The 23,334-nt window shown below is 38.5% G+C and overlaps 1 long non-coding RNA gene across 1 annotated transcript in view; it reads left to right on the top strand.

The window, feature by feature from the left end:
* The window catches only part of LOC122794811, a 30,034-nt gene extending 7,583 nt beyond the window's left edge, over positions 1 to 22,451 (top strand). Inside the window, exon 2 of the long non-coding RNA XR_006363710.1 lies at positions 22,418 to 22,451. This is a non-coding gene — a long non-coding RNA (uncharacterized LOC122794811). The remainder of the gene's footprint in view (positions 1 to 22,417) is intronic.
* The last annotated feature ends 883 nt before the right edge of the window (positions 22,452 to 23,334 follow it).

The following is a 23,334-nucleotide window of genomic DNA, read 5'->3' as shown; positions in this document are numbered from 1 at the left end:
CAAACCCCTACAACCTTCATCTATACCTAGTTTGAGGCACAGTTCATCATATCACCTGTGGGTTATACTATATTGTCTATGATCTTCCCATGCTCCAGGAACAATCTCCTATTTTTTGGCATACATTTCCCAGGTAACCAGCTTTACCTGCATTCTATATAACTAAACTCTCAACCTATAAGGGACTCCCACTAAATATACACATTAACTGCACCAAATGACATGTAAGTGTATATCTTGGGACATCCATCAAGCCACACCCTTAAAATACTATGGAAAGTTGACCTTCCAAGCAGGAATACTTCTAGCTATAGAAGTAAAACAGCATTTTATCTTATGTTTTCTGTCTCATGCTGATTATATTTCCGCTGTGATCTTATATGTTTTTTAGTAGGTATGCATGTGTAAGGTGGCTGTCTTTCTTAAAGAAATTATATATTCTGCCTCTCAGCCTACAATTGCTTATGCCAACTGCTATAATTAATTACTGACCTATATTAATCTACTACTTTTTTCTCTTCTCTCTAAACAACCCAGCTTGTAACCTCTATCCTGCTGTAAGACCTCTGACCTGCCTGCCTTTCAAGGACCCCCAAAACTAACATCAAACATCTCAAATACATCCTTGAGGAAGTTGCTGACCTATACCAAACTACTCTCCATCTAAAGGATTCTGTGAAAGTATGTTTACCCTAGCATCTAAGCTGTATAGTTAAATTGCTATTATCTCTGAAGAATAAAGTAACTATTGTAAGCTAAGTCAACTATTGTGCACTAAATCTCCCACCTGAGTCTAGTACCCAGCAGCCATACCCCCCACTCTATCCTATAGGACATGTTTGCTCCTTCCTCGACTCCTATCTACCAGCTGTGTCCTCTGTTCTCAGTTTTACCTGAACAGCTAAACTGTAATTTCTTCCATCTCACCACTAGGTGGCACCCTTACATAAGCTTAAATAAGGATTCCGAATACTCCTAACCCTAATTGTTTTATGAATTAAAACTTGACCGCTACAAATCCTTTTTAGTTATCTGGCATTCTAACCTGTAAACTTTCCAGACCTTTCTTACCCAATTTCCCTTACTGCAATCCCCATTTCCCTGTTACTCACTGCCTATATGAGCTCTCCCCTCTTACCTGGAACTACCACGTATGTAGTAGTATTCTGAAGCTTTCTCTGATTGTTTCTGTGAGCTTGTCTTTCAATTTCTCAAACCCGGTCCATTCGCCCTGAGGGCTCACTCAGCTCCTCTACCCTACCCCCATATCCCACCCACACCCAGTGCATCTAACCTTATACTTCTCAAGCCACACCCTAATCCTTCATTCAACCAATCAGTCCACTTATCTTATTTAAGCCCCTCCCCATTACCTCCCCTTTACCTCATCATTCACTCAACCAATCAGTCCACTTATCTCTTTAACCACTCCCCATTACCTCTGTTTCCCACATGAGTACTCCCACTAGCTAATCCATTTCCTCGACAACTCCAACCTATCTATTTATCAAACACCACCACACAGAATCTATCTGTTTCACCAGCCATGGCCATTACAGTGAGGCCAGGACACACTAACAGATTTACCTTTTTCTCTATCCTTACTCCTCTAACTTTATTATATTTCCTTACATCCTATGAATATCTAACCCTCTCTATATTACATCTCCCCCTAAAACAAACTACCATATGTACTAGTCTAGCCCCGCAAATACACAGTAATATTATATCCTCTTCAGCCTACTAACCTCCACAACTTCATAGACTTTACCATATAAAGTATCACCAGACCAGAAAATCTATCCCCTTTTTATGCAAACTCTTGAACCACTCTCATACTCATCTAGAGCATCTACTACTTCATGGTGACATTTAACAAACCCAGGTCCAAATACCTCCACCTCAGATCCCAATTCATCCTACCCCAACACCTCCTACACTCTCACTAATTCCCATAACTCTCTACTCATAGGCCACCTCAATGTATGCAGCATAAACAATAAAATTACTCAACTACATGCCCTCCTAGACTTATACTCCTTTGACATCCTACGTCTAACTGAAACATGGCTCAAACATGCTACTAAGGATAATGATACAATCCCACCAGGTTACAACATCCTACGCTTAGACCGACTTAATAAAAAAGATGGTGGGGTTGCTTTACTGTATAAATCTAAACTACAGGTATTATCAATAGATGTAAAACCTCCCCCACCCAGTAATGCTGAAATGTTAATCTCTAAGCTCCTGATTAATACCAATAAATCATTAAACACAATTTGCACCTATATCCCCCCAGGTAATAATATTAAGACTCTTGAGAATATCCTTAGTTGGCTATCAACTTCCATCTCACAAGAAACTATACTCCTTGGAGACTTCAATATAGACTGGAACTGTTGTACCTCTGGCAAACCAACTACCCACATAAACCTTTATGGTTGTAATCAAATTATCACCTCCCCTACCAACACCCATAAAACCAGCAATAAGCAAGCCACCTTAGACTGAATACTGGTAAACAACAACCCCCTCTCTTATAAAACAGGTACAATCCCTGATGATATTAGTGATCACTCCCTTACCTACCTAATCAGGCAAAAAAATTTATATCAAACCACGCAACCTTCAGAACTACCTACAACAAAAAAAACTTCAAACCTGCTAGCTTCCAAGCTGAACTTAAAGCATGCAATTGGTCACCCCTAAAATACCTACCTCTTGACGAAGCTGTCTCTTATTTTAACACAAACTTCCTTCAAAGCCTAGAACACCATGCCCCCTCTCATCCAGTTAAGACTAGGAACAAACCAGCACCTTGGCTAACAAAAGAAACTAGACAAAAAATGATACAGAGAAATAGATTTTAGTCCAAATTGAGATATACTAAAAACCCAACTGATCAGGAAACCTTTAGACAGCTCAGAAATACTACCAAGAAATCAATACTCCAAGATAAAAAAAACTACTACCAGAAATTCCAGCAAGCTCAGCATCAAAACCCACAAAAATTCTGGACACGTATAAACAGCCTACTCCACCCAGGACACTCCAAAACTCCTACACCTTCCAATCTAACTCTGAATACTCTTAGTCAAATAGCCAATACCTTTAACACATTTTTCTCTGAAACAGCTCAATCCTTAGCAAATACCCTATCTTCCACTAGCATCCCTAAGACATGTTCTCTAACCAACTTACCTCCAGCCTTAAAACTGCAGCCTGTTCCAACAACTCTCATCCATACACTATTTCACAAACTAAAACCGTGCACTCCTTCTGCTGACCTCCTCCCATTTCTACAAATGGCAGCTGGTGTACTTGCATACCCTATCTCCATTTTAATAAATAGAACTATTACAGAAGGTTCTAGCCCATCACTCTGGAAAGTCTCACATATTATCCCATTACACAAAGGAGGCAACTCAACTGAACTCTCCAATTTGTGTCCCATAGCACTACTATCTCTATTAGCTAAAATCATGGAAAGATGCATTCATCGGCAACTCCTTGATCATCTCTTACTAAATAATCTCTTAGCTGATTGCCAACATGGCTTTAGACTATTTCACAGTACCACTACCGCACTACTATAGACAGTATTAATAAGAATCGCAATAACAACTTGCTCTCCTCAGCTACATTTTCAGACCTCTCCAAAGCCGTTGATATGGTGAATCACATCCTAATGTTAGACACCCTTAAATCACTTATAGGAGATACTTTAACCATCAAATGGTTTAAGTCATTTCTAAAAAACAGACAACAAGCAGCACTCTGGAACAATAACCTATCAGCTCACCTCCCTATCTCCCTAGGAGTCCCACAAGGTTCTATTCTTGGACCCCTCCTTTTCTCTATATTTATTAATAATCTGAATTCACCTCTCCCTCAAACCACCTGCATAAAATACGCCGACGACTCTACATTGATCTGTACTGCAGCCTCTCAGGCTGAACTACAGTCTAGCACCCAAAAATTATTCAACTTAGCAGAAGACTGGTTCTCCAAACGTTGTCTCCTCCTAAACCCTAAAAAAAAACAAACTCCTACTTTTTACCCCTACTCAAAAGTCTCCCCTATCTACTTCTCAGTAACATCAAATAATGGCACTGCAATAGTACCTGATAACACAACCAAGCTTTTAGGTGTAACAATCAATAATAATCTTAGTTTTGACCCACACATAAACTTAACTATCAAATCGCTTAATAGAAAACTTGGTTCACTTTATAGACTAAAAACCTTCCTTGCTCCCTCTGCCAGGACTACTATCACCCAAACTCACCTAATCTCCACACTTTTTTATGCCTGACCTATCTACACTAACCTATCCAAAAATAACCTAAACAAACTGGCCACCTCCTATAATAACATTGCCAGATTTGCAACTGGTTCCCCATTCCATACTCACCATTGCCAAAATCTGAAAAAATTAGGATGGCTGGAACTGCAAAACCAAATTATTTTCCAACAACTAACTATTACCCACAAGATCCTGTATCATCCTACAAATACACCCATACGCTCTACCCTTATTAGCCCTTATAAAAACCTAACAACCCTACACTCAGCTAATAAGTCACTACTAGCCACCCTTAAATCTAACAACAAATCTGGAGACTGTCTTTTCAATAATAGCATTGGAAATTCTTGGAACAAGCATCCTACCAAACTAACATCCCTGGAATCCACACCACGTTTCAAAAAGCATCTAAGAATCCACCTGTCTTTACAATGGCTTTGCCCCTGTACTAATCCTGTCTAAATTTTTTTTTCCTCCTCATTCCACCATCTTCACATGCACAATTACAGGCATCCCTTGTAGAAGAAAAAAAAATGTTTCACCGTCTTTGTCTTTTCTATATTAAGTTGTATTTTAACTTTCTAATATTGCCTTTACACATGTTAATCCTGTTATAAACATGTTATTTTATATTCTCTTATGTAATGAATATTTAATTTTTACTAGTCACTATATCAATTTTCATTTTTAAAATATGTTACTCCTATGTAGTATTTTTTGGTTTCTTTAGAACAATGTTGTAGTGGAGCTTTTCTCCCCAGGACTCTACTGAAAATGGACATATATCCAGTTAGACTAGCCCAGTCAACAAATGTAAAATAAAAAAATAAGTAATAAAATACATTTTCAATAATCTCCAAAATTGGAAATAGCCTGGGGTGCATACCTGTCAACTTCTCAGTGCAAAAAATGTGGACAAAGCCAAAAAATGGGGTGTTAAAGGCCTAAAAATAGGGACAGATAAAAAAATATTGCTCATATAAACTTAGCTCATAAGAACAGCATGTTTTGCATTATTATGTATTTTCATAAGGGAATTCCTGCTATTAATATTATTTAATTACTATAATACTCAATGATTTGCCAGAAAATCAAAAATTTTATGAGGAACTGATGAAAAATTTGAGGCAAAAATCTGGACAATCTGTGAAAAAATGGACTGATGAAAGGGGTGATATGGACATATTTGCATATTCCTAATGACATAAAAATGTGAGGCATTGCCATGGCATTCTTTGTTCAGATTTAGCCTTGAATGTTAAAGAACCATAGACTCAGTAAGAGTTCTTCCTTGGCATTTTTGCTCAAGCTTGACCAAATTACTGTGGCATGTATCCTCCCATGACCCATTAATATTTAAACTCAGATATATTTAGCACTGCAAACCTATCAAAATAGAAGGAAATATTTGTTGGGCTGCCTTTTACCCACTCTCAAGGTAACTGTTTTATCTTCACTTCACTGCTGGCCGGATGCTACGGAAAACTTCGTAAAGATCTAAACCACCTTGGGACCAGTGATACCCGTATCCTGTGATAGTAATTTATAAAAGCTACTAGTTATGTTTTCCTTGATATTGTGTAATCAACCTCTTTCTCTCTAGCCAAGGTCTTACATAAAAAGGATAAATAAACTAAGGTAAAGCAGATACCACTGTCACATGCTCCATTTAATGATACCTGAATCTGACTAACTCACATCTACATCCATCTACACAGTCTCTGAATGACAGCAAGGAATATAATCTGGCCACTAACTCAGGAAACATCTACCCTAGTTTTCTTTGCTGCAGAATGTAAAAAAGGAAAGCCCATTTCCGAGTGTGAAATGCCTTTTTGATGTCAAACAATATGACTGGCATCCTTCTTCACTTTGGAATATCAGTTCAGGAAGGTTCCGAGGAGCCACCAATTGTCAATTACCTGCATCCCCGGTATAAAACCATTCTGCCCAAAGAACACTCTTCTTATGAGGAATATCTCTAGTTTTTTAGCTTATATTTTTGCTAGATTTTGGAGATCAACATGTATCAAAGAAATCAATCTGAAATCTCCCACAGCTGACTTGTCTGAATTCCCCTTGAGTAAGACCATAACCATGGCTTGATTGCATTCGGGGGGGGGGGGTTCAAGGGTTACTCTCAGTACCATTATACAGACAGACAGACAGACAGACTTATGCCTCACACAATTTCCCCCACCCCACTTATTAAATTCTCATGGGAATCCATCTGCTTTGACTTCATTGATACATACATGGGCATCCAGCAGCCTTCTAGCCTTTACTGCAACCTGACCTGCACTGTCAGAAGTACAGTCCCACTTAGAATCATATTCAACTGATGAATTATAATAGTGGGTCACACAGAATCTCTTGAATTTTTCTGCTTTGTCCCCCTCTCAGACACTTTCTCCATTCAGACCTTTGACACAAACACATATGATAGTCTGCCATATTTTCTTCTGCTTAAAAATCCATACTATCATGTTTAGGTCACTCTCACCCCTAAGTCAACAAAAATCACCACATCTTAGAAGTTCCTCCTCAGCCTGTGAAATATCTAGGAAGATGATCTAAATTTCTCATCTTGCATCTCTCTCTCTCTCTCTCTCTCTCTCTCATCTGTTAAGTTTGTATAGCCTCTTCAAATCCCTTTGCCTATACTTCACTGAGTAGTTGTTCCAATTTCCATGCTGTAGTGAGATCTCTTTTCTCTACTAGCCCTCTCCATAAACTCCTCCCTGATGACTGCCTTACAGCCTTCTCACCATGTATCCACATGGCCTCCCTACCAACTAAATTCCACTGGATCACATCTCCCACTGTCTCTCAAATTTCTTTCCATTTTTGGTAAGCTTGCCACTTCTAGTGGTTCCATCTCCACTGCCTCTCCCATGGCTATGGATATATATAAAATTCTCCTACTGGGGGCATGATCTGAAAAATTCAGTTTATCATAATCTATGCTGTTTTCTATCCTCACCATTTAACTCAGGACTATAGCAAGATCTATTTGGCTGCCTTGCTGATCAAGTGGTCTTGAAAACATAACACCCATTTGACCTTTCTCCATAGGGCTATATGATTAGTTGTCTCAAGCCATTTCTTCATACACTTTTCACTCTTTTTGTAGGATTCCCTTCTTTGGTATAGCCTAGCCTCAGCCTCATTTAACCTCAAGTTAATATCTCCTGTTTGACCATTTCTATGTCCACTATCCACCCACTCCAATCTTCTAATGCCTACTAAAAGAATTCAACCCATCTTATCATTAATGACATAAATGTACCTATTACCCAACTGTGGCTGTTAATTTAACCCTTACAAAGTATCCACTGTCCAGTGCCACTAATGTGGTATGCCTTCATACAAGATGTCTAGGCTCCTATGTAACAAAATCATCATACCTTTTTGTATCCCCAGGATTATAGTTAGCATATGGAGTCGGATATGATCTCAACCTAAATTTATTTTCCTCTCTCACCTTACTGTTCTTTTTCTGTAAGCAAATGATGTGGTGCCACCCCTTTGAATTCTTTGAATAATCCTTTTTCTAAGTACCGGGTGGTTGCTACCACCTATATTCCATAACAGGAGTGTAACCTCTGTATTAACCCCTAACCTCCCCCTCTTGCTAATACATCACCTATATGTGCTGACTTTCATCTCCCTCTCAACATCAACCTGATGCACCTCTCTAACCAGAAACAGTCTTTGGTGCTGTGCCAAACTTGTGCCTAAGGTGGTTGTTGAGCAACAAAGAGAGAAAAAGAAAAACACCTACACAGCTGTGTATTCCTCCCTCAAACAACAGGACTTTACGTAGTACCGATCTCAGGTACTAACAGTAGCCATCTTACCAACAACTGAGTATAATCTATAGAACATGCTAAAGCAAATTCTTCAGGAAATGATATCTATTCATGATAACAGCATACCATTAACTATTACAATCATTTTATGCAACAGTTGCCTCATAGAGGTTGTGGTATAACTCAGAACAGATGAATGCCTTACATTTTACCCTCCATTGTTGTGAATGCGAAGAAAGAAAGTGAACAAATACATTTTACAAACTACATGAGCAACCACTACAACCTTTATAAACTCACAAACCATCAAAAAGAAAGCTAGAGATATGATCCTCCACCAAGTGGCATGCAACACCTTTGTGTGAGGCAGTTAAAATAAAAAAAAGAAACAAAAGGGATTTTTATGTTATTTCTCACCTGTCTTGCACAATACAGTTTCATCAGTGCACCCTGAGCAACCTACTAAGCAAGGGCAGGTAAAAGAGCAAAAGTAAACAAAACTAGCACCCTAGATCAAAATGATTGGTTAACACAGCTGTCAAATATATGACCCTATCAGAATTATGACCTAGTACTCCCCACTAAATTAGGCATTAAGAGCATAACAAGTTACAGGAAAAAAAGCATTTATCAAAGATTGCAATAAGCACATCCGGACTGTTCTTCTCCATTTTATAAAACACAGCTCATTTTTAATCTGAAGCACAGTGTCAGGTGAAACTCTGCCAAATTAACAGACAAGAAAAACATTACAAAGGAAAATAGCTGCAGTCTCCAGTCACCCATTATGCCCTCTGTGATATAGCCATTGAGCCCTTTTGCAGGCCAGAAATGCTCCTTCACAGTGTCTATAAATACTAACAATATTTCCAGCCCAGATTTCTGCCCACCTCTACTCTATTTGTCTAGTGAGGATTTCACATTGTTAATGCTAGAAGATCTTCTGTACCACCGCCTGGCCCATCTTGAGAACTGTGTTGATTATTCATCATCAAACTTTTTCCTTGCAGGTGGGCCCAATTGATTTACTTGATCCTGCTGTTAAATATCTTGTTTCTTGCTAAATGAGGGGCTACAAGATCCTTTGCTCCACTGTAAAGGTGATATCCCTTTGTTACTCAAGGCATCATCATTCCAATCTCCTGCAGAAGGCCCCTGTAAGGGGCCATGAGACATTTGTTTCATATACTTATGGGAGATAGAGCATCTATGGTTGTTTCTAATTAGATATCTCCCATTCCATTTCATAAATTGATACTCAATTTTCAAATTCAGTATCCTGGTCCAGTGATTGCTGAAATTTCACTTTTTCAACCAAGGTTTTTCCTTTCTTCTCTCTATTCAGAAATCTCTCCCCATCTATTTCAGCTGTCATCCACCATCTCCCAAAGCAAGTATACTTTAGGTGAGAAATCATGTAAAGTACAGGACATTGTACTGTCCTCAGGAGGTGCCACAATAGTTCTGACTAGAAATAATTAGCCAGTCATGGTACATGCTGACTACATGACAACAACAATAAGTTATGGAGGAGTGTCTACCCCTCAATCTCCCTTTCATACCGATCCTGTGCATTCTTTCTATGGCTGGATAAGATATGCTTAAATTGCCACCTTTTCCATGAAAGCACAGAGTTCTTTATCCACCACGGATTCAGGAAGACCTTTCACTCTCACATTAATTCAACATAACCTATTTTCTAAATTGTCTGTTTTAACTGATTGGTAATTAAGGGTCTCTCCTACCTCCATTAGATGTTTGTTGGAAAAAGTAACCAAGGAATGCAGCTCTTGGAATGGGTGCTCATTGCACTGAGGAGAAGAATCACAAAGCTCTGGGCATTTTTACAGCTCTGTAATATGTGCCTGCTGCTTCTCTGTCTCCATGTGGTAGTCCTTTATGCTAGCAGGAAGAGCCATTCTCTAACATAATAATACTTCTTCGAACTTGTCCTGAACCTAAGATTCCTCACGAGCCATAATTGACTCTCTTGATTTACCACTGGTGTGAAAGCTGTTATTTACAACTTGAAAAGATCCTATTGAGTTGGAACTTGCTTCTTACATGCCCATCCTTGTTGCAGGCAAATCACTCCCCCACCAACTTGCAGCATCTTGAAACGTTCTCAGTGTATGAAATGGAAGCGTTTCTCCATCCGGGCACAGCAGCATGGTCTGGGTATATCCTGCATTTGGAAGCAGGATTGTTTCACTCTCCATTTATCTTTTGTGATCTATTTATTTATTTACTGACATTTAATTACCAGGAAAGTCCGACTGGGTAGAAGCTCATTTTGAATAGAAAAGCACCAAATGATTGCAAAACATTTTAAGAACAGTAATTTTACAATCTTCAAAAATAAAAATAAAACATCTGCAGTTTAAATAATTATAACAAATTAAACATAATATAAAATGTTTTGTTAAGAATCGGTACAAGGTATATGACAATCATTTACTATTTAGAGAAATTTTAGACAGTTTTTAGAGAAATTAAAGGTAAGTTAGTGTAATACAAATAGGAATTGCAATATGAAGTGAGGAAGAAACAGGCTTATGGTATATTTACAGAAAAAACAAGGGAAAATAATTAGATAGCAGTAAGGAAGTAAGTGAAGAAGGGGGAGTAAGGAGGTATAAGGAATGAAAATGTACTTATTCACATTTAGGGATACGTTTATCCTCGTTTTGAGCAAGAACATAGCCATATTTTAGCTAGAAAGTCTTTTAGAGTGGCTTTGAATGATGGGAGGGAGGGTATAGACCTGATGGATACGGATAAGGAGTTCCAGGCCTTAGTGACTCGGTATGAGTGCAGACAATGTTCAGCAGATTTGTTAGGTTTGAAAACAGACAGGAGTTTTTGATCACTGGATCTCAATGACAGACTGGGAACATAGTTGTTTAGAATGTTTTTTAGTGCTGGACGGGCAGTTGGATGCTGGATAATTTTATAAGTGGTAAGAAGTTGTGTATATGTTAGTTCATGTGGCAGTTCTAACCAATTAAGGCTTTGCGGTGCTATACAGTGGTGCTTCTGAAAGGGGTAAGTGCTGAAAATGTATTAACTTTGTTATAACATTGTTAATGTTTTATCTTTTAAATCACTTATAAAAAGCATACATCTCCATTGCTGGACTTTAATAACCTAGTGCTGGGTAAATAGTCTTTAATAGGCTAGTATTGGGTAAATAGCTAACAAAGACAGATGAAGCAATTCCTAAGAATAGTCTTCCACCTGCTTCCCTGATCTTGAAATCCATCTTTTATTATACTCAATAGAAACAGGATCTTTCTTGAGGCAAATACCTCTTTCTATTTGAAGGTGGTCCTTGAGGTTTTGTGAACTGCTCCACTAACATTTGCATTTTTCCTGGAGGCTGTGAATCTGGGCAAGTGAGTTTACTGTTGATGTATAACCTTTGTTGCTCTCCTACTTTGGACACAATAGAAGAGTCTTTGTTGGTTCTTTTCAAACAGCTTTATTTTATACAAACACATCACTACAGAAGTTGACTGACTTTAACTTAAGTAACTTAAATACAAGCTAACAAATGCTCTTCAGTTCTGTCATATTTCTGGGCAATATGGGTAAGGGTATCAGCCAGATAAATCAATTTGCCTTTCGTGTAGGCTTTTTTGAAGTTGTACTTTTGCAATTTGAGCATCATTCTCTGTAATCTCACTAGAGCAGACTACATAGGCTTCTTTAGAATAGTAACTAGAGGTTGGTGATGACTTTCAATCTGAATAGCTCAACCATAAATTTAATCATGAACTTGGAACATGCAAATACTATTGTCAATAGCTCCTTCTCAGTTTGATCATACTGCATCTCAGTTTAGGTAAGTGTTCTAGATGCATAAGCTACTAGTCTGCCCTCTTGTATGACTGCACCAAGAACAAATGTTGAAGCATCACATGAAAGAGTAACTGTTTTGTTCACATCATATTATCTTAATGTAAGTGGGGTGGCAGTTTTCTGCTTAAGGTCTTCAAATGCCTTCTGTTGCTGTTCCAACCATGACCATGCAACATTTTTGCATGTTAGCTCTCTTAATGGTGCTATCAACTCACTGAAGTCTAGTATAAACTTGCCTAAATAGTTGACCAGGCCTAGGAAACACTGTAGAGCTTGTACATTATCTGGTGCTGACATCTCAAGAATAGCTGCTTGCTTTGTTGGGTCTGGTCTCAAGCCACCACTCGTAAATAAATGACATGCATATGCAACTTCTGGAAGTCTGAATTTGCACTTCAGAGGATTGAGCTTCAAGTTTACTTCATGTGTTCTGCCTAGAACTTTCTTGAGGTTTCTGTCATGTTCTGCTTCACCATTGCTTCCATCCAATAAATAATCTACTATTATGAACCAAGGATAACCCGAAAAAATTTGGTCCATTGCACACTGAAAGACTTCATTTGCAGAATTTATTCCAAATGGCATCCTGAGGAATCTGTATTTCCCAAATGGAGTAGCAAAGTGGTTAGAAATGATGACTTGCAATCAAGCTTCACTTGCCAGAATGAACTCTTTGCATCCAAAACAAAAAAACAGTAGCATTCAGGATTAAGGATGCAACTTCTTTGACTGTGCGCATTGAATGATACAGTCTCTTCAATGCTTTGTTCAAATCTCTTGGGTCAATGCATATTCTGATTTCATCTGAGCCTTTTTTGAGAGCTGCTACCATGAACGACACCCATTCAGTTGGTTCTATGACTGGACAAATCACACCTTGATGCACAATTTTATTCAGCTGAGGCTTAACTTTATCCTGCATAGCTATCAGAACTCTTCTCACTGGTCTGACCACTGGAGTGACCTCTGGGTCTAAGTTCATGGAATACAGAACTGGAAGTTTGTATAACTTGTCATCAAAAACATCAGCATACTCTAAGAAAATTACTTCAGAATAATTAGAACTTGGAAATGCACTTACATGATGAACTTCTTTAGCAAAAGAAAGGAGATCCATTCCCAACTTATCTTTGAAACCCAATAAAGACTGTACTGGTCTTTGGACTACATAGAATAACAAGTTGTAGCAGTTCTCGGTCAAATAACATGAAAGCATCATTGAGCCTTCGTTTGAATTTCCTCACCTCCATAGGCAACAAATTTTGCACTACTAGCCACATTGAGTTGTTCATTAGTTCTCACGTTAGCAAATGTGTCTGCTGATACAACATTACACTATGAACCAGCATCTACTTTTAGCTCTGTGGATTTTCCATTAATCTGGATGATACAAAACACTTCGCATTTTGCTAATAAATTCACTGCATCAGCTGTTTCACCAAGCACTGATACACCATCTAAATAGAAAGATTACTGCTTCAGCCCTATTTGAGCAACTTGCTTTTTTTGTGTGATCTTTCTTTACAACTATATGAGGCTTATTGATTTGCAAAACTTTTGGAAATGGTTCCATTTTTGCACTTGTGACATTGCTGACCAAATGCTAAGCACTTCTCTCCTTTTGATTCATGATTTGCACCACAATTGTGACAATTAACAATAAAGCCAGATTTGGGTTTTGCTGAGTCATGCTTGTACCGCACTGAGCATGCTCCCTTCTTAGAACTTTCTGTAAAGCTACGTGGTTTTCCTGATGAACCAGCTGGGGCTGTGGCTGCTATGTGCTTAGGCCTACTTCTGTTTGCCACATACTGCATGCTATCTACATTTGCTCTAGAGCCTACTGAAACCATGCTCTTGTTACTTGCAAGCATACTTATGTGTTTTTCTGTCACCTCATGGATTTGACAAATCTTTATGGCTTTGCTCAACATTAAATCACTGTCACAAAGCAAAATCTTTCTCACAGCAGCATTATTAATACCACATAGAATCTTGTCCTTTATCAACTCATCTTTAAAGTCACCAAACCGACACTTTTTAGCTTTTTTTCTCAGGTCAGTTATATAAGCTGCAAAAGTTTCCCCTGGTTTCTGATCAATTGTGTAAAACAACTGCCTCTCTAATGTAATATTTGTCTGGGGGTTACACATTTATCTGAACTTGCACTTCAAACACTCGGGGTCTTCCCTTGATTCAGCCTGTACAAAAATATGATTTTTTTCACCTTCTTCTTCATATACTGCTGGTGCATGCATAAATGAATGCTCTCTTTCTATGGCTTCTGACCCAGTTAGGTTTAGCAAAATGAATGCCCTGGTGTATGCATCTCTATCTGCATAAGCTGCTTGTATGAAAATATCATACTCTTGCTCAAATATTCTCCAGTTTTCTGCAATATTCTGATCAAATACAAGTGGTAGCAGCTTTCGAAATCCAGAGAAGGGTTTTGCAAATAAGCATGAATACACACATGCACATATGCCAGATCCAGTATTTGTAACTTTGTCCAATACCTTTGTGCTTCTGAAATGATACCTTTTAGGATTTTTCAAAATTATGCTAATGGACAAACTTGTAATACCTTTGAATAATTGAACTTTGCGAAATAAGAGTCTTGGGCACTGTAATACTCTTGCAATATTGGTTTGCATTACTAAGGTCTTTTACTGACATTTTAAAAAAGCATTTCAAATAACTGCATGATGCGACTGAACTGGACATCTCTTGTCCAAACTCAGTAACATTTCAAAGTAATTGCACTTTGTGAATAACTGCCCACAGCACACTGAAATTTCACCAAAATTGTGGTAGCTTGCTAGGCAGCTGTTTACAGTGTAAGAAACACTCTGTAATGCGAACAGACACACCCAGCACAAGAACATTTTCAAAATGTCTATACTTTGACTGCATTTTATGAAATAGTTGCACTTTGCACACAATAAACTCTTCAAAATACATGCACAGTAATAAGCACACACTGTAAGCACTTTTGCACACTTCGAGATACTGTGAATAACTTTAGTTATGCCCTTGATACAATATGAAGTCGTAGTTATGCCAAAACACAGCACTTTGCCAAAACACATGCACTCGCTTTATTTTTGCTTAATGTGTCATTTTTGCCCTTATTATAACCGTGTTGCTTGTTTAAGCCCTTTTCATGCCCATTCTACTTTTCTTGGACTCATTTTACTCTAAACATGTCCAGTTTGCCTTAAACACACTCATTTTGCTTTAAACATGCTTGTTTTACTTTAAACATGTTCGTTTTGCTTTAGACATGTTCATTTTGCTTTAAGCATGCTCGTTTTGCTGTAAACATGCTCGTTTTGCTTTAAACATGCTCGTTTTGCTTTAAACATGCTTGTTTTGCTTTAAATATGCTTGTTTTACTTTACTGTTAATCGTTTCACCAAATACCTTTATTTTAAACATTCCCTTAAGTTAACAAACTGTTTGTGCCTTCTGCTTGCTTAATAATGTGATTGTGACCTTGTAATGCCCCATTTTGTCTTTTCCACCAAATAAACAGGCTGTGCTACTTCTCATTACCTTTAATTCTTTTCTGGCTCTATTTGTGCTCGTTTCTCTTAGTTTTACCTTCACTGTGGTCTCTGCACCTCATGGCTCCGAATATTATTCTCTGCAATCCCACTTTTGACACCATGTCACTCTCCTACTTTAGACACAATAGAAGACTCTTCAAGGGTTCTGTTCAAGCAGCTTTATTTTATACAAACACATCACTATAGAAGTTGACTGACTTTAACTTATGTAACTTAAATACAAACTAACAACTATGGTTTACTCTCTGGCTGCTCTTTCAAAATGGCACTACGGAATGCACATATCTGGAATATATACATGCACGTACAGTCTTTGACATGCTTCTTAAAGATACCGCACACATCACATGCACGCTGATCTACACCATTGATATCAGTGAAGGACTCTAAAAAACAGACCAGTTCATCATTTCTTTCCTGTAGGTTGAGGAAGAAAACCAAACAAGATCACCTTTGAAAAGCAGTATAAAGAGCAAAATGGCTCCCAGAAAAATAAATGACAGACATTCTAGTCTTCTCATAACTATTTAGGCTCATACAGACTTTCAGATATTTCCATCCTATGAGCTTAAAAACGTAGACTATTGAGCACTTACATTATAGACCCCACAACTAAACTTCAATGTACAGATCATTGCTTCTCTTTACAAGGCCCAAAACATTTGGAATCTACCCACCTCATCTTAAACACACATCCTCTTGGCCAAACATCTGTTCTTAACTAAAAGCGCACATCCAGAGAATGACTAAATCCCATCTCTAGTTACATAACCTAATCTGACCAATAATTTTTCTATAATATTCTCTCCAGGACAGAGACAAAAATTGGACAGTTGTGATCAGAACTCTACCCTACTTAACAAATTCAAATAAAGAAATATTGATAAGAGCATCATCTTTCAGATGACAGAGAGAAAGGACAGCTATTGTTAAATGGGGATTATAATATGCCATTAATTGTTGAAACCTGGCATTAGCCACGACTAGTACAGAGGTCATTCCTGATGTGACTTGACAAATCCATGTCAAACCCTGAGCTGTTGGACATGCTCCACTTAAAGAAATCCCAATCCATCAGAGCCACATGCTCCAGGGATCTAAACCTTGTCATCACAATGAAAAAAACATGCTGGAGGGATAGGTTCCTGACCCAGAGACTCCCCATACTCTGGAATAGACTGCCCATACATGTCAAGCAGAGCGCCTCATTGGCCCTCTTCAAAAGGAACCTTGATGATTGGATGGGAGATAGGAAATTCACCCCGGGGATCATGTCAGTCACCCTGCTAGACAGGGGTCCAGAGAAGTAAATATTGTGGGAAGAAATATCCAGGCAATTGTTATGGCTAGGCTTGCATATGCCCTAGGGCCGATAGCCTAGTACCAGCCTATGAACCTATGTCCCATGACTGATAAACGCAGGATGGTAAGCACCAAAATGTTCAAAAGAAACAGCAGTCTTGTACTGATGTTTCCAAATTTGCAATGTGAATCATTGCTAATGGAAATGGGCAACTATTTTTGAATAAGTGATTGGTGAAAAGCTTAATTTGCCTGTGGCATTTAGCCAATCAAAACTGGGGCTTCTGAATCTTTATTACACAGAATTTGCCAGAAATAATTGCAGTATTGCAGAGTTTTTAGAAACATTTAGCAGTTTGCTAAAATATATTCTGCAAGAACTTTAGAAAATTAAAATTTGCAATTTGACCCATAGCGATTTAGCAAACTTATGACACAAAATAAAAAAATGCATAGTGTTTCTCATATGAGGTAGCATCGACGGTTAGGGTAAAATGGGGCCCAGTTGATCTGCCAAGCACAATTAGTGTAAATTTGTTGGTGCAAAGGAACTGCTGAAAACCACGTGATCCTTTTGCCCAATGTTGTGTGACCATGAAGTTAGTATTAATAAAGTGAAAAGTGGGGGATAGTCTGTTAATCTTTTTTGAGAATAAAATAGCAATAATTTGTTGAAAATACATTACAATTGTAACTAAAGGGCCAATTACAAGCACTTTTCTTTGTGAGTCTATGAAGAAATAGGTAGCAGGATTTAAGTACTATTTGGAACCTTTATGTGGTCTGATGGTCTTGTATCTTGAAAGACAGAATTATCTCAACCCACTAAGATACGTGTTTCATTTAGTAGTCATTTGGACTTCCTGTGTATGGTATATTATAGATATTTAAGACTGATAAGGCTAGTGGGTTACTCAAAATGATTATTTAATTTTAGAAAAGTTTATAGGTTCATAGGTGTATAGTAGGCTAATGACTTAATGACTGCTGGGGCCTTCTATAAGTCTTACCAGGCATCCTAAATGTATCTCACAAGTTTATATGCTGGCCTTTGTAAGTCTAGCCAGGATTCCCAAATCCATCACACAAGTTAGTTTATGTGCCTTAGATGTTATTTTCCGACTAGGTTCCAAGAGCCTGTTTTCAGCGGAGGCCCGGGGAGAAACGCTCCAGATGCAGATTTTAAGGAGTATATGCAAGCTTCGGCAAGATTTTAAGGCTGCCTCTGTCCGGTAGACACACAGGTGCTAGACCCGAGTTCTATTTCCGATTTACCATTCACTGATCTAGGTTTCTCTTGAATAAAGTATAAAAATAGATGGGAAACCTGTTCCAGCGAAGGGGAATTTTCTGAGTCACAAACCTGTCCTTCTAACATGTCCTATTTATTTCACAAGAAAGGTTAAATCCCTAGATCAAGTAATTCTGTTGTTATTTGTTTTGTATATTTTCTTTTCTTACTACCTTAGACACATGTTGGTCGTAAGCCAGGTTACTATCTACACATGGACTCCAATCCCTGACTACTGGTTCTTCTATTAGAGGTGTGTTAGCAGTAAGGGTGGAAGACTTTCCAAAAATTACTATGCACTGTTTAAAGATGTGGCTTTAGCACCAGTCATTTGTCTGTTATTCTTTCCAGAAGGATGTTAGTGTCTTGGGTGGACTCTCTCACTGTAGCTAGTTTGCAATCATCTGAAAACTTGATAAGCCAAAGGTCCTTGATATTGGCTTTGAATTCTGAAAAATAGACAAAAAAAGGACTGGAACCAGCACAGATCACTGAGGGATTCCACTGGTGACTGGCCTCTTTATGGAGGTGGTCTCTCGTATCCTAACTTCCTGGGTCCTATCTGAAAACCAGTTGGCTATCAAGTGCATAACATAGGGATTTTTTTTATATCTATGAGTTTATTTACAATACCCAAGTGGGCAAGTGTATCAAATGCTTTTGCCAGCTGAATGTAAGGCAGTATGCCTTACATTTCTTGTTGTCCTTATCTATTGCTTTGGTGACCCTCTCAAAGAGGTCCATCAGTTTGACTAGGCATGATCTGCCTTGAAGAAATCGGTTTGGGTTGGATCCAGTGTCTGAAGGCTTTTTATGTCCTTATTAATGATTTCTATGATAATTCTTTCCATGGCCTTGTATTTGAAACCAGTCAGAATTATGTGTCTTTAGTTCCACAGGTCTGTTGCTGGTGCACCCTTGTGTATGACCAATGCAGTTCTACATACCACAAAGCCTGTCTGGAGGCTATGGTTAAACAGTGATTCCAGTGGTCCTGAAAGGTCATGTTTCAGGCTACTTAGAAGGCATCCCATAATGTTGTTGGGCCTTATCAATGCAGTGTTTTTGGTCTTAGAGAGTGCATCTAGGACCTGCTACCTAGTGATAGTATGGGGGGGGGTATGTTTGATGGTATTTCCTGGGGTGGCAGGGGGGGTAAACTGGAACTGACTTTGTCAGCCAGTAGATTTGCTGTATGTTCTGCCTCTATGTGAGTGGTTCCATATAAAATCAGCTCTGCACACTGCTGTCTGCTGCCTTTGAGGTTTCAGACATAATTAAAGAAAGAATTGTGGTAGTCCTTTGCTTGGGAGACTATATTTATCTCACATTTAGCTTTAGTAGACTTGATTTGCCCTCTTAGTTTTGTGTTTAAATTGATGAGTATGTTTTTATCATGCTGGCCATAGAAGTTCCTAATCTTGGCTATGACTTTTTCTACTTTTGTTGTACAAATTTTTTATCTTTGAACTACTTCAGGTTGGTTTGCTTTTTGATATAGTGCTGGGCTTATTTCTGATGGGCACAGCTATCTCTGCATTTACTAGCATTAGTGTACAGGGTTTCTGTGAACAACTGCACATAGGTAGCTGTATTCTCAGGGTTTGGGGAGCTTGAAATGTTGGCTGATTATCACTTAATAGAAGAAAAATTGTCTTAGAAAACATCCTAAATGTTTTGGGGTTAGCTGGGGTCACAGAATTGTTTTTATTATGAAGGTTACAGCTTTGTGGTGTGACCTTACCGAAGAGGATAGTGCACTGGGAGATACAGCATTGTCCCATATTTGTGAGAACCAGGTTGACTATTTCTTCAGTCTTAGTGGCTGTATGGACTATCTGCTTTAGTATGTTTGTGCTTACAAAGTACAGGAATCTATGAGCATGCATGTTTGGGGTCATGTAAATATCCTATTTTTATTGGGAATGTTGAAGTTGTCAGTGGATATGGTATTAGTTTGAATAGCAAAAGCCTCCAGTTAGATCTAAGTACAAGCTATCGTTTTTTTGGACCATAGAGGGTGACCTATAGCTTGCAAGGATATGATATGGAACTTTGCCTATCGAAATCTGGATGTGGAGGAACTCAAGTGCATCATCCTGTTTGATGACCCTTGAGGTGTGTTTGTCATTGATATAGATTGAGGCAACTGCATCTTTGGTGTCTGCCTGTGTAGTCGCTGCCTGAATGTGTGGAAGGCATTCTAGCCTGCACTGCTGGGGTACCTTCTGCAGCTTTAAACCATGTTTCTGTAATGACACAGATGTCTACAATGTCCAGAGTGAGGGGAGCCTGGACGGACTTACGTTTCTTGCTTAGGCTCCTGGCAGTGGGCAGTAACACGTTTAGATTCCCTTGGGTTGGTTTTGTTATTTCAGAAGATTTGCCAATTTGGCAATACCCAAAAAAGGGTCTATGGGGGAGAACAATGTGTTAACCAGAATTGAGGGGACAGGCATACACCATCCTTGACAAAGCAATGTGGTCCGTAGACCATATCCTCCTATGCTGACAATATTGTACTACTTTTGGAATGACACAAGAAATGAAGTCAGTTATTGAAGTCAATCATCATTTGTGCATATTGTGGCATCATTGTTTGTGATGGTAGAATTCTGCTCGGACCTAGGCACATACCATAGTCTGAGAGCTTCGTAATGTCACTCATCATATACTCCATGGAGGTACACCTCAGGCCATTGCACCCACATGCACTAGGACTGAATATTACTAGCACCTGTGGTCTAATGACTTAAATCCATGAGTGATTTGGAAGATCCTAGCCCCTGACAGACAGCTGTCCAGAATTTTTCCATTGTTCAGTCTGGAGAACAGGACATCTTTATTTCTCACAATGGAGAGTCCCATGACTGGGGCAGCCATGATGGTGCATCAGTTAGCGTTGCCGCCTCACAGCAAGAGGTTCTTTGGTTCGATCCTTGGCTGGGGTGCCTTCTGTGCAGAGTCTGCATGTCCTCCTTGTGGTCATGTGGGTTTCCTCCATGTGATCTGGTTTCCTCCCACATCTCAAAGCCATGCTGTAGGTGGATTGGACACTCTAAATTGGCCCTAGATGTGAGTGTGTGTGTGTGTCTTCTGTGGAAGGTTGGGCACTGGGCTAGCAACTCGACACCGTAAAACCCCATTGCCAATCATGAGCGGACAGGTGATCCACTGTAGCGACCCCTAACTGGGAAAAGCCGAAAGAAGAATGAGAGTCCCATGACTGAAATTTTGGGGAGTATGTTGATTTGTCTTATGGACAAGTTTGGTAACTAAAGTTAAGTGTGCAAGACACTGTGGTTCTGTATGAAGCTACCATGTATTACTAATGTTTATGCCTAGAAAACCAGATAAGTAAGTAATTTGCAAATACATGAAACCATGTTGTAGAGAAGAATTTGTTAATATGAATAATACTGATGACAGACATAGTCTGAATAAGAAGCCCTGTGAAACTCCATAGAAGAGTAATTTGCAGTCAGGTATCCTAACCATATTATGTTGTCTTTTACGTAATATTTGAACAACATATGCGTGGTCACATCGAAACAAAAGGAAGCTGTTATTGCAGTAAAATATTACTATGAAACACTGCCAAAACTCTGACTAAGCACATAAAAATGCTTTTTTATGAGTTTATATTTCTCATTTGAGTTCAGATGTTGTTATTGAAGAAGATGAGTATATGGAAAGTGTTTAGGACTTTGTCAAGTTATGGAAAGCAGATTGTTTTTGTCCTAATGACACATTTGTTGAACTGAGAAGGCTTTTCATTGTGTATGGAGTTTGATTGATGAAAGAGGACTGACACTAATATAAATCATTAGTTAATTAACCACATAAATTAACTGGTCTATTGATCCTTTTCAGCGATAACACAGACAAAAGTGGCTATATACATATTACATAAAGACAATACAGTAATTTCAAATATTAAGTTCAGGAAATCATGGCACAATATAAAAACAAACATTCAGTGCAGAAACAAACAATTGATAAGATTATTCTAAGTGTAAGTATCAAGGTTTACAACTGGGTGTACAATATATTAACCATTATAAATGACTTTACATGACTCATTCTAGTTTTGATGTGTACAATAACTCAACAATCTATAACTGATCATGTACGCACTTAAGTTTAAGTACTGCTTCAGAAAAAACTACATTGTTGGCATTAAAATCTTTGGACCTTTCCACTGTGTTTTGTCTAATAACAATTCAGAAATGTTTTCTTTATTATGACACTATGATATCTATTCTGTTCACAGTTTAAGCTGTAGTCTTCTAAAGTAGGATGGAAAGGTAAGTTCTTTAATATTATTTTCATCTTGAATTGTTGTATCCTTTTGTGTTTTCTACTTCCTAGTCCATTTGCATGATACTATGGGTTCTAAATAACAGAAGGTTAAAGCAGTTGTAAGCACACACAGAAAAAAGAAACAAAGAAGTTGAAGGGAGCCTTGCAGTTGGTGTGGAGGATTAAGGTTCTTGTTTACTGTGGCTAAAGTACATGACTTGAGTCTGTGTTGCTCTGAACAAGTAACTTAACTACATAATGCCACCTAACTGCGGCATTGCACAAACACACGCACACACACCCACAGACATGCACACACACACACACACACACACACACACACACACACACACACACACACACACACACACACACACACACACACACACACACCTTGTTCATTGGTAATGTTTCTCTCTTATTGCAGTAGATAGCGCTGCACTAACCTCACTCTGTCTTGTTTGCAATGCTAAAACAACTATTCACATCTGCAAAATCACTCAGCATAATGATGCATGAATTTCAACAACAATCCCTATCTCAGGCTGGCTGCCTGATTCAAGTCAAGTCTTGGAAGTCAATTCTGGAAGTCATCTCTGGTGTGCCTTTCATATCATGTGTGCCTGTTCTAATGTGAATCTGTCCTCCAATTTAATTGCTTGATGAGCATGATGTCTGCTGTACTCATGTGTCCACATGCATGCACTCTAAGCAGAAAATTGGACTTCAGCAAAAAACAACTTTTTGAAAGCAAAAAAGGACTTTTTTTCATTAATGTTATATTGGAGGGTCCACCTTTTAGAACTGGGGCCTAGGCAGCTGCCTAAGTCACCTTGTGCTGAACCAGCCCTACTTCTCATGGATTTGCACCCCTCCATGGCAAGGTAT

Source organism: Protopterus annectens, chromosome 2.part1 (genome assembly GCF_019279795.1).
Source record: "Protopterus annectens isolate FY-2018-M chromosome 2.part1, PAN1.0, whole genome shotgun sequence".
In the NCBI taxonomy this organism is placed as follows: Eukaryota; Metazoa; Chordata; order Ceratodontiformes; family Protopteridae; genus Protopterus; species Protopterus annectens.
Note: the sequence above shows the minus strand (reverse complement) of the source record. Positions and strands in the feature narration are given on the sequence as shown.